Genomic DNA, 13,824 nt, shown 5'->3' with positions numbered 1-13,824 from the left:
CTCTCTGCTTCATACACAATTAGGAATGACAGCTGAATGAATTGTGCGCCCCCTCCTACACTGCGCCCTGAGGCTAGAGCCTCTCCAGCCTATGCCTCGGCCCGGCCCTGAATGTCATGTGCTTACAGAGTGAGATCCTCAAACCCAAAAAAATACAACCCTCAGCAGAGCTAGCGCTAAGTAGTTCAGCACTATCCTCCACTGATTGCTGCTGCCTATACTCCTATTTTTGAGGTGCATTGGGCTGTACTGCCACTTCTCCCAAAACAAGAAAAAAGGGCGCGAAAAGAAGCATGCCGCCATTCGCAGGAATAATAAAGGCCACAACTAGCAACAATGGGTGGACATTTAGGCTGTAAGAAAGCGGGCGCTGGGCTACCCGCTATTGAATTTCTGCCTTTTGCCGCTAATTGTTGCTTTGCAGCGGGGGGGAGTGGTTAAATGTTTGGCGCTGGGGGGGGTTAAAGTGTACCAGAGACGTTGTAAAAGGAAGATTTAAAACTCACCCAGGGCTTCCTCCAGCAGCATAAACACGTGTGAGTCCCTTACCGTTATCCCGTGGTCTGCCGTTTAGCCCCGGCAATAGGCTTAGTCGCCTCAGTCTCAGTCTATTGTGCATGAAGAAGTCCCAGACTGGACCCAACTGAGGCTATTACCGGGGCTGATTGCGGCTGAACGGCAAACCGTGGGAGGATGGGGAGGGACTCAGACGTGCTTATGCAGCTGGAGGAAGCCGTGGGTGAGCATCAAATCTTCCTTTTACAACAGCTCTGGTTTACTTTAACCTCCTTGCCGGTTATCCCGAGCTCAGCTCGGGGTAACCTGCGCAGGAGGATATCTCAGGCCCCGCTGGGCCGATTTGCATAATTTTTTTTTGTTACAAGCAGCTAGCACTTTGCTAGCTGCTTGTAACTTCCGATCGCCGCCGCTCGCCGCCGATCCGCCGCAATCCGCCGCGCCGAGTCGCTCCCCCCCGCCCCAGAGCCCTGCGCTGCCTGGCCAATCAGTGCCAGGCAGCGTTGAGGGGCGGATCGGGATTCCCTATGACGTCCCGACATAATCCCGCCCCGTCGCCATGGCGACCGGGGAAGCCCTGCAGGAAATCCCGTTCTCAACGGGATTCCCTGCATACTCTGATCGCCGAAGGCGATCGGAGTGGGTGGGGGGATGCCGCCGCTTAGCGGCTATCATGTAGCGAGCCCTTGGCTCGCTACATGATTTTAAAAAAAAAAAATTAAAAAAATGTGCGGCGCTGCCTCCTTGCCGGATTTTTTAGACCGGCAAGGAGGTTAAAGAGGAGCTGTAGTAAAAAAAACCATCATGAATAAAATTGCCTATTGTTTACAATATTCATTAATAAATGATTTAATCAGTGTTTGCCCATTGTAAAATCTTTCCTCCCTCTAATTTACATTCTGAAATTTATAACTGGTGGTGACATCTTTAGTTCTGCCAGGTGATCCATACAGAATGTTCGTTACTGAGAGTTCTAAGCATAGAGGGAGATATTGCTAGCTTGGCAGTAGGGAAAAGGCATTATTTCCCACAATGCAACAAGGTTCACAGACATAAAACTGTCCTGACATCACACTGTGGTATGGGTTTCACCACAATATCAGCCACACAGTCCCCCCTGATGACCTATTCGAGAAAAGGTAAATAATTCTCATCTGAAAGGGGGTATCAGCTACTGATTGGAATTAGGTTCAATCAGGGCCGGATTTACAATAAGGCAGTGTAGGCATGTGCCTCAAAGCGCCTGATGATGGAAAGGCGGCTCACTCCCTCCCCTCGTGCCTCCCTCCCTCCTTCCCTATGCAGAGTCCTGATGAGATAGTAAAGACTCAACCTGCTCTCAGCATTCAACTGACAAGATCTCCCTTCAATCAGGGGCACCACTAGCTACCCAATACTTGGGGACACCTCTAGTTACTTATTATTGAGGTTCCTTAAAGAGAAACCGTGACCAAGAATTGAATTTCATCCCAATCAGTAACTAATACCCCATTTTACATGAGAAATCCATTCCTTTTTACCAATGCATCATCAGGGGGCTCTGTATGACTGATATTGTGGTGAAGCCCCTCCCACAGGAGACCGTGAGGACCATTTTCTGGGGCAGTTTCCTGTCTGTAAACCTCGTTGCATTGTGGGACATAGCTGTTTCCTGTCAAATCCATGGCAGCATACTATGGGTTAACCCCGCCCATTAACCAATCAGGACTGGTAACTATAAATCTTTCCACCCCATAATGGCTCCCTGCTTTTTTTCCTCTGTCCGAATCGTCAGGACTGGTTCGTACATTTAAAAAGTACAAGTTGTTTTATTTTGGCCTTACCTGACTGTATTTATGCAGTCTCCGCGCAGGGTGCCTCCCCTCGCGCGAAGCTCCCTCTGTGAACCTCTAAAAGAGTGTGTGAGTGGAGATCCCCCTGTCTGCTGTTCTCTCCGGGGAGATATTGGAATATGGGCACTGCAAATATGGCTGCAAGTCAGCTGTGCATTGGGTAGAACGTGCACCGCCTTTTTCTCTCTCTCACATCTCTACTTCCGTAATGACACGCGGAAGCGCCTGAATCATTGCGTCCCACGAGCGGGGAATACTATTACGGAAATACAGCGCAACTCTGAATTCCGGAAGTGGGCGGAACTATGACGTCTCGCCGCCGTCACGCCGCCTACACAGCATATAATGCATATGGCGGCAGGTGCAGAGTCGGCTAGCAAGGAGGAGAGCGGTTTGCGTCTTCGTGACAAGGTGAGACCAGCTGGTGACATCTTTTTCAGATATGCGAGGCAGCGGCTCTGAGCTAGAGGCTCTTGAGGGTTTGGCTGCGTAAGGCTTACAAGTTTGTTTTTTGTTGTTTGTTTACAGCATTCTTCCTCTGCTCTGTCCGTGTCAGGCCAAGTTTGGTGGTGAGAGCATTTGATTAAGCATCAATTTTTCCTTCCTGGTTGTTATTGTTTCTATACTGAGTGTCCCTAAGGCTGGCATTACAGTATGTTATGTTGTATCTGTTGCAGCGCGGCTAACATCAGGGACAGTATTGGTTGCATTACCCTCACTGAGCGGCTGATTTTGTTCAGGTACATTTTTGCCATGTCCTTTGTGCTAATACTGTGGATATATGTATACAACATATGCATAATTTGTTATTTCTTTCCTTTTTTTCTTCATTCTTCTACTCTGTATTCATGGTGCTCCATTATTTTTTCTTTTGTAGCATTTTCTACAAGTGAAATAATGGAAAGTTCTACCCGTGATAGAGAGCAGCATACTGATGATAGGTAAGGCCGTAGTCAGGTAGGTATTCAAATAGGCATAATAGAGGCAGAGGGTCATTCTGTGGAATTAATACACAATGTGTATTTTATCTTCCCAGCCCTCAAGACAAAGCATCCACTTCCTCATCCTCAGGACACAAATCTACCTCCAAAACTAACAAAACGACAAAGGAGCCCCCAGTTCCCACAGAGAGACTGGATAGGAGATATTGCTGGGCATGTGGTCATAGGACTCTACCTGGAAAACTTGTATGTGCAGATTGTTTTTACACATTTCCAGTGGAAGAGGAAGCTCCGCAACAGGACTTACCTACTTTAATTAAGGAGATAGTACATCAATCCTTGAATGAACAGTCTGCAACCTCAATGAATGATAACAGACTTACGGGCGGTAGTTTCAGTACTACAGACACGCTGCCCTCACTAGAAGAGGGGGAGGTAGAAGATGACTTTACAATAGGTTTTGATTTTTCACTTGTTGTTCATCAAATCAGTCAGGGAAGCAATTCAGGGGGAGGATCCCCAGGGGCCACCAGTAAAGAACATGAAATATTACCCACATTTAAATAAAAAGGTGATGTCTTTTCCTGTAATGGAGGAGGTCTCAGAACTTGTAAAGGACGAATGGTCCAGAATAGAGAAAAAAACAGCTTTGGGCAACCGCTTATCCAGAGGGAGCTCCTCTGGTCGATGCATCAGTCATGAGACTGGCCCGGCACGTGACGCTGCCGTTAGAGGACTCAGTAGCATTCAGAGATTCGCTAGATAGAAAAATGGACCAGGACTTGAAGAAAGCTTACCTTAGCACCGGAGGTGCCTGTAGACCAGCGATAGCACTAACCTCAATAGCGAAAGCTATAAAGGTATGGGCAGATAATCTTGAGGGGGCAATCCAGGCCGACGCGGATAAGCAAACTTTGATCGCAGGATTAGAGGAATTTCATATGGCTTCAGATTTTATAGGCGAAGCGTCGTTTGACATCCTGAGGTGCGCTACGAGAGGTATGTTATATGATGTAACGGCAAAGAGGGCGATGTGGTTGAAGCCTTGGTCGGCGGATCCGAATTCCAAAGCGGCGTGGTGTAAAATCCCGTTCGACGGTAAGAACCTTTTTGGGAGTAAAATGGATACGGCAATCGCGAGAGTTACGGGCGGTAGGTCTGGGTTGCTCCCTCAGGACAGACGCCCTAATAGAAGGCAAGTAGATAAGAGACCTTTTCAGTCAAAAAACAAGAACTACAGGACCCAGAAGACAAATCAGGGATTTCGTAAGCAATGGCAGGGAGCACAGTCCAATCTATCAAGATATAACAAACAGCGGAACACGGCCAACACCCACAACGCCAAATCCTTCTGAAATACGGCCCGCCCGTCTGGAAGTAGTTGGGGGACGACTGCGCAACTATGTTCAGACGTGGGCGGACAACATTCAGGACCCATGGGTCCTAAAAACAATAAAGTGGGGCCATTCATGGCACTTCAAACAGCATCCCCCAGCGAATCACTTTGTACCAACCCGAGTACCAGGCAGTGCAGAAAAGAAATTAATCCTTTACCAATATATAAACGAATTAATTCAGAAGAAAGCTATTGGAGAAGTACCAAAACAGGAGAGATACAAAGGTTTTTATTCACCCCTATTTTTTGTCACCAAAAAGTCGGGAGATCTACGACCGGTACTAGATCTGAGACTTTTGAATATACAGATCCGACAACAGAAATTCAAAATGGAATCTCTACAGACCATTGTGCCATCCATACAGATAGGAGATTGGCTGCTTTCTGCAGACCTGGAAGATGCATATCTGCACGTCCCTATACATGTGCACGTTCAGAAGTATTTAAGGTTTGCGGTAGAGGAAAAACATTTCCAGTTCCACGTACTGCCTTTTGGCATTTGTACGGCGCCAAGAACATTCACCAAGATATTAGTGACTGTGATAGCATTGCTAAGGGAAGTAAAACTCCGAGTACATCATTACTTAGACGATGTGCTATTAATAGCAGAATCACAAAACAAACTGATGGAACACAGAAAGATACTCATAAGTACCTTACAACAGTTCGGATGGCTCATAAACTTAAAGAAAAGTCAGTTGGAACCGACCCAGGAATTGATTTTCTTAGGGGCACTGATCAATACAAGACACAATACCATATCCCTGCCGGAAGTAAAGAAAACACAACTCAAACAGAGAATATCGGGATTTATGACCCGGCAAACGTTAACAGCCAGACAATTCATGAGCATCCTGGGCACCCTTTCATCAACAATCCCCATGGTGAGGTGGGCCGCATGGAACATGAGGTTATGCCAGAACAGCTTCTTGGAGCAGTGGGACAGAAAAAATGTACAGCAGACAATCTGGTTGCGACAAGAAGCGAAGTCGGAATTAGCATGGTGGCTAATGGATCACAACCTCACCAAATGTCACAGTCTACTAGGGTGACCAGGCGTCCTCTTTTCCCCGGACAGGTCCTCTTTTTCCGACCTGTCCGGGGCGCCCGGCCGGTTTTTTGAAATGTCCGGGTAGTGGCTGAGCCAGCCTGGAGTCCTTCTCTCTCTCCCTCTCCTCTTCCATCCAATCATCTACAGCCTTTTTGGAGTGGCATCTCTCTCCAACAAATGAGGAGAGAGACAGCCGAGACAGCCCCGCCCCCAGAACGCGCATCATCCGAGGCAGTGAAGGAAAAGTCTGGGAAGCAGCTATGCAGGGAACTAAGTACGCTGATCCTGAACACCATGTGGTGAGAGACTCCAGGGGCTGCTGGACCCTGTCGCTGGGCCATCCTGTGTTCTCCCCCAGCCTTTCTCTGTCCAGCAGGCCACACAGCACTACAGCAGCCAGCTGAGCCAGGTAACGTGTGTGGCTCAGCCTTACTCCATCACTCAGAACCAGGGCCGGGCCGAGGCATAGGCTGGAGAGGCTCCGGCCTCAGGGCGCAGTGTAGGGAGGGGCGCAGAATTCATTCAGCTGTCATTCCTAATTGTGTTTGAAGCAGAGAGAAATATGAAAAGGGGATACATGGCAGTGACTGCAAGTCAGATAACTAGAGATTAAGGTGTTGGGGAGGTTGTGGGCCCATGGGGGCCTCTTAGTCTAATAGCAATCAGTGTGTGACAGCTGGGGTGGGAGGGATGGAGGGGCGCATTTTGGTGTCTCAGCCTTGGGTGCTGGAGGACCTTGTCCCGGCTCTGCTCAGAACAGCCGCTGCTCTGTGAAGTTATAGAATGTATGTGAGTGATAAAGTGCTGGAATGGTCAGGGTCAGTCAGGGAAGGAATGGTGGATAATTTATTCTCCTTGTCTCCAGTCTCCACCCAGCAACCTGGTAACCTAATTCATTAGTTTAGCAGCCAGAAGTAAACATGAGCTGCCAGTCCAGGAATGATGGAGGCTAAAGGGAGAAATAGAGCAGAAATCAGAGGTGATTTTTTTGTCAGAGTACTGTACTTTTTTCACAGGGAGGGGGGAGCAGGCAAGCAGTGCACACAATGCTGCTTCTGTACAGGCTGTAATATTTGCTCAAGCAGGTAGTGACAAGTTGGCACTGCAGTATACTCACCAGCGTGGTGAGCTGTGCACTAATGGCGTATCATAGATTCCTGCTTTTCAGCTTCACTAGCGTGCTCAAGTAAGCAGCAGAATGCATAAAGTAGATGAGACCGTAGAAGCGCAGCAGTGCGCAAAACAGCCGCCAGGCACCTGTAGCCAGCACCCACCCACCATCACTTTGCCTCCTCTCATGACTGGTATGTGCAAAACCATTTTGTGATTGTTGCAAGACTGCACTTGTGCATTTTATACTTTTGAACTCATTGCATTTGTGGGGAAATGTGCTGCCAATAAGATTGCATTTGTTTGGAAATGTGCTGCCAATCTCATAGCATTTGTGGGGAAATCTTCTACGAATCTGATTGCATTTTGTGGTCCGCCGGCCCTCCACCATGTGGTCTGGAAAAAAAAACGGCCCTCCATGCCTGCGAAGTTGGACAGCACACTGCTAAGGTCTTGTATATTTGGCCCCACCCATAACCACGCCCACATGCTGTTGTGATCGTCCTCTTTTTTGGAAATCAAAATATGGTCACCCTACAGTCTACAAGTCAACAAACACTACTACATAACGACCGATGCGAGTCTTTGGGGTTGGGGAGCCCACACAGACACCAAATATGTTCAAAGTATGTGGATAGAGCCTGCCAGTGGAGTCCCAGCAAATGTATTAGAGATCCGGGCAGCGCACAATGCACTTCTCAGTTTCAGGGAAGCGATACAGAGCAAGTCAGTGATCCTCAGAATGGACAATTCGACAGCGGTCGCATATATAAACAACCAAGGAGGCACGAGAAGTCGATCTCTACTGAAGGAGGTCTCTCCGATTATGACGTTAGCACAGCAGACGGTGACATCACTACAGGCGATACATATACCGGGAATAAAGAACACCTTGGCAGACACCTTGAGCAGGAAATGGTTCGACAACAACGAATGGGAGTTGAATCAGGAGGTGTTCGTCCAGATCTGCCAGAGATGGGGATATCCGGAGGTGGATCTCATGGCAACCCCACACAATGCCAAATGCACAAAATTCCTTTCCAGGTACAAATTCCCACAGGCGGTGGGCTGGGACGCACTAACGACAAAATGGGATTTTCAATTGGCCTATGCCTTCCCCCCAGTCCCCCTCATCTATCGATTACTCAGTCGAATAGGGAGAGAGAAGAAGATAGTAATTGCAGTACTACCATACTGGCCGAGGAGACCTTGGTTTCCCATGCTGAGGAAACTGGCAATAGAACCTCCCTGGACTCTACCTTGCCCCAGGAACCTGCTGACGCAGGGGTACATTCTGCACCCGGATCCCAAGATCTTAGCTTTGACGGCCTGGAAACTGAGAGGTCTAAATTGACAGCACTAGGATGCTCGGCCGCAGTTACAGACACATTATTAAAAGCAAGAAAGGAGTCTACTAATAGAACCTATCATCGCGTATGGGACAAGTTTCTACAGTTTCTAAAGGTCAGGTCCCTGGACCCCAAAACTCCAGATATACCTATTATACTTGAATTCTTACAGAAAGGAGTAGAAATGGGTTTAGGAGTGCGGACTATTAAGGTCCAAATATCAGCGTTGGCTGCATTACTAGATGCTCCATTAGCTACCAACCCTATGATCGTACAGTTCATAAGGGCGGTAAACAAATTGAGACCAGTAGGCCGCAAACTATACCCGCAGTGGGACCTACCCACAGTTTTGAACGGTTTAGCAAAAGCTCCATTTGAACCATTGGCACAATGTAATTTAACTAATTTAACGCTAAAGACTGTTTTTTTGGTAGCCATTGCGTCAGCAAGACGTGTCTCCGAGATCCAAGCTTTAAGTTGTTTACCATCTTACCTCCATTTCTTTCCGGACAGGGTAACTTTAAAACCTATGACACAGTTTATACCAAAAGTAGCCACAGCTTTTCACTTCGCACAGGAATGGCACCTACCTACTTTCCTCGACGAGAATTCGCAAACGCCATCAGCATGGAACATTCCGGAGATATTAAAACACTATATAGACATGACAAAGACAATACGAAAATCAGACAGACTTTTCGTTATACTGGAAGGATATCGAAAGGGCCAGGCAGCGTCCATTAGGACCATAGCCACCTGGCTAGTAAAAACTATACGTACAACATATAGTATCATGGACAGGATGGCACCGACAACACTAACAGCCCATTCAACAAGGTCGATCTCCGCATCATGGGCCGCGCAGGCAGGTGTGTCAGCGGATGTCATATGCAGGGCGGCTAACTGGTCATCCGCGAATACATTCGTAAATCATTACAAGGTAGACCCGGCTGCCTCTTCATCAGTTCAGTTTGGGAGAAGTTTAATTACTACAGCCGTAATGTCAAATAGAATGTGAAAATAAACATAATTTGCATTTTCGGTTTCTATGTAAATAAGACACTCTGTATGTAAATATACAAATTAAATGTGTGCAAGCATCAAAATGTGTACCCTCCCAATTATTTTAGATAGATAGTTAGATCCCATAGAATGCTGCCATGGATTTGACAGGAAAACGGAAAATTGAATACTTACCTACCGGTAATTTTCCTTTCCTGTCGAATAACCATGGCAGCATACGGGATACCCACCCTAGAGAAATGCAGTCTTTTTATGGACATAGTTTGAAAAGCAGGGAGCCATTATGGGGTGGAAAGATTTATAGTTACCAGTCCTGATTGGTTAATGGGCGGGGTTAACCCATAGTATGCTGCCATGGTTATACGACAGGAAAGGAAAATTACCGGTAGGTAAGTATTCAATTTTCCGTTTTACAGCTGTTTCCAACTGCCAAAAAAGCAAGCAGCAGCTACATCATCTGCCAGCAGTAAAAATGTCACCATGTGATAAATGTCAGAATGTAAATCAAGGAGAGGAAAGATTTTACAATGGGCAAACACTGACTAAATCATTTATACATAATTATTGTAAAAATGAAGCACTTTTTTATTACATAATTTTCACTGGAGTTCCTCTTTAACTACTTAATATTTGGGGGAAACTCTAGCTACTTAATGTTGAAGGTACGTCTGGCTACCTAATACTAAGGGGCACCTGTAACTACCTAAGATGGGCAAGGGAAATAAGAGAGAAGTGGCATCTGCGGCAGCCAGCACACTTGCGGTGCAGTTCAGCGGGTGTTTGTAGATTCCTAGAGGGCAAAATCTAAGGTGCCAGGACATCTGTGCCTATAGGCTCCTCTGAGGTAAATCCGGGCCTGGGTTCAATCCTTGGTTACAATTCTTCTTTAATCCCCCTCCTCACCTAATTTTCCCATGATGTAAATACTATTCACCCCCTGATAACCTGGAATCCCATATCTATCTCACCCCACCCCCATCCCTGCCAATAAGATCCTTCACCAAGGAAATCCAAGCCAGGGTTGCACATCTAAGTGTGTCATCTCAGTACAGGCCACTGGATGGCGCACACAGTCCTCCTTTTACCTACTCATTTTCCTTTATCTCAGTACTGGGAGCACCATTCATTTCTTTCATTCTGTGTTTGCTGATCGCTGGCGGTCAGCAAACGGCTGCAGCACATGTAATCCTGTGGGATTACCCACATAGCCGCAATCTTGCGGCATGTTTGAAGATGGCATGCAGCATTTCTTTGGGCCATTTTGTTGCAATTCTTATTCACTGGAATGAGAATCGCAAAATGCAATCAGCAAAATCTCCAAACATCTTAGGCCTCTTTCACAGTAGGACGTTGCGTATTGATGCGACGTGAAAGTCGCATCGCAAATTACAACGCAACACCCCAAAAAAGTCGCAACGCAACTTAATGCCCTGATTTTCGGCGCATACAGTAGAGCATACAGGCAATGAAAAGTATGCTTCCAAGTCATTACTGAGCATGTGCAAACAGTCCAAGGCAGCTAATAACATGTATCACGCACAGCATGCAGCACTTTCTAATAACGCCTCACGTTACACACAAACACAACGTGTACACTGTGAATGTCGCACAGAATTAGTATTGCTGTGCGTTAGTCTGCGTTGAAACCTTTTCTAACGTGCGACTTTAATGTCACACTGTGAAAGAGGCCTTAAAGGGGCACTATGGTGAAACATTTTAAAATGTAAAATATGTGCAAACATATACAAATAAAAAGTGCGTTTTTTTGCAGAGTAAAATGAGCCATAAATTACTTTTCTCCTATGTTGCTGTCACTTACAGTAGGTAGTAGAAATCTGACAGAAGTGACAGGTTTTGGACTAGTCCATCTCTTCATAGGGGATTCTCAGGGATTTATTTATTTTCAAAAGAACTTAGTGAATGGCAGTTGCTCTGTCCAACTGCCAAAAAACTGCGTAGCGTGCAGGGAAGCTGGCCAGCATCATTGTTTAAATCCTTCTTAGGGCATATCTTTATCCTATATAATAAAGTGTCTCTGCGTCCCTGCACTTCCTGTGTGTGTGTCCCGTGTTTTGCGCTACTGCGCATGTGCAGGGATGGACAGAGACACTGTGAAGAGCTGAGGGAGGACGGGGCCGGAAGGGGCAGGCGTGTGCGACGGGCGCGTTGCACGTGTGGGGCGCGCGCGGAGAGTACACGTGACAGGTGCGCAATGACAGACCTGTCACTAGTAAAGAATAAGCCTTGATGAGAATCCCCCATGAAGAGATGGACTAGTCACTTTTGTCAGATTTCTACTACTTACTGTAAGTGACAGCAACATAGGATAAAAGTAATTTATGGCTCATTTTATTCTGGGAAAAATGTACTTCTTATTTGTCTCTGTTTGTACATACGGTATTTGGAATTTTACAATTTTTCGCCATACCGCCCCTTTAATTGCAATCGGGATTTGCGGTTCTGATTTTGAACGTTGACGGAGGTAGCTGCTGAGAATCCAACAGCGATGTACAGACATAATTGGGATGTGATCTGAGAACTGGTTCACACTTGGGCGCTATTCAGCTCTTTGCTGGCCCATAATCCCCTGGCTTTCCATTTTATGTTACAACTCTCTTATCTTAAGCCTTGATTCCGTCCTACCGCAGCCAGGGCCGGATTTGTACTTCCCAGTGCCCTAGGCTTGCTGTCACCAAGCCCCCCAACCCCCCCCCCCCCCCCCCAAAAAAAAATATATTTTGTCCAACACTCTGACTAGCGGTTTGAATGGGCTCATTTCAGTTGTGCTGCTCTGCCCCCCAGTCAACACATAATTCCTGTAATTTGCGCTCCTGCCCGAATGTGCACAGCAGCCGATAGTGTTCATACTTGAGAAATGACGCTGATGTATGATCGGTACTTGTCAAGAATGCATAACACTGTACTGGCCATGGGCAGGAGCGAGAAATTCTTTGTCCTCTGTGCGACTGGCTGCAGTCGGAGCCACAAGCAGGTGGCAGGGCAGTGCAATGGAGAGAAGCCCATCTAAAACAGAGAACAGGTAAGTAGCAAACATCCTGTCAAGACCCACTTTGGATGTTCTTTTGTAACTAGAGAGGACCTGAACTCAGAACTTCCTCTCTGCTCTAAAAGATACGCAACAACATAACCTTTAAATATAAACATTTCTTTGTTACAGCTGATACAAATCCTGCAATAAATCTGCAGTGTGTCTACTTCCTGCTTTTATGGAAGCAGACATATTTTTAACATCCTGTGCTTTCAAATGAGCTTAGATGTTGTGGCAGTCTGGTGACACATTGTAGAGATAAATTACAACTTGTGATTAGACACAGAGGAGGGGGAATTAGGCCCGGTTCACATTAGCGTTCGCTATCCGGATTTTCCTGATCTGATCCGGACCGCATACTGTACAAACGGAACGTACGTTCCGCATGTAAAGTCTATGCGGACGTTCACACGTGTACGTTCCGTACAGTACGGAGCCGGATCGGATCCGGACTTCGGACTCTTTTCCAACATGCGCTATTTTTTGGGTCCGGATCTCCGGCCTACGCACCCGGACCGGAGCCGGACCTGAGCCTGACAGCACCATCAGGAACACAGAAACCAATGGGGAACGGAAGGCACAGAACACACTGCCTACAAAAACCTGACATTCTACCCCACTTCCTATGCGTATGCAAGCGGCCATTTCGGATGGGGACACATGGGCCAAGCATGTCTGGAGTGGAGCAGCAGTGACAGACGTGCTGGAGCTGTTTGGCAGAATGTCAGAGGTGGAGGTGAGGCCTACAGCGGAGGAACCTGATTCTACACGTGCACCAGGTGCACCTTCTGCTGACCCCAACATTTTTTTTTTTAAATTTCGCTATTTTTTGCCCACGGATCCGGATGGCAGCCTGATGCATGCCTGATACAAACGGACCGGATCCGGATCGGAACCATACGGTTCTGATCAGGATCAGGTCAGGATCCGATCAGGATCCGATCAGGATCCGGTCCGTTTATTTGCCAAAACGCAAGTGTGAACGGGGCCTTAGACAGGTTCTCTAAATGCATACTGTACATGGTACATTCTCTGTTTTCCTTCTGTCCTGTGCAAGAGTTCAGCTCCACTTTAAAGCATCTGAATGATATTTATGTATATTTGCTGAAAAATCTACGTATCTCTTTTGAATGCTGAATGTACATATGGTGGTGTGCTCTAACATATTGACAGTATACAGGAACAAAGGCTGAAGAAGGCTTATTAGCAGAAAGCTTTCTCTTTTTCTTTTAAGCAATTAAATGGTATCATCCTGATTCAAAACTTTCTGCTTTCGCTGATGGTACAATGCTCTGCTGCTACAGGAAAGCAGAAGGATGCCAAACCATACACACTAGCATAGAGGTAGTAACAGCTCAGGTGTCCTTTAAAGTCACAGTTTAGCAATGAAAGGGAAGCAAGCAGTTCTCATAGATGGTAGGAGATGAAGGACAGAAAGAAAACAAGAAAGAGTTAACTGAATCAGACAAAGGATCACTGCTAGCTAGGAAAAAAAAGAGAGTCATAAATTAGGATTAGTTAAAGTAATTTACAACTGCTGGGTCATTGTCAAAGCTG

This window comes from Hyperolius riggenbachi, chromosome 4 (genome assembly GCF_040937935.1).
Source record: "Hyperolius riggenbachi isolate aHypRig1 chromosome 4, aHypRig1.pri, whole genome shotgun sequence".
In the NCBI taxonomy this organism is placed as follows: Eukaryota; Metazoa; Chordata; class Amphibia; order Anura; family Hyperoliidae; genus Hyperolius; species Hyperolius riggenbachi.
Note: the sequence above shows the minus strand (reverse complement) of the source record.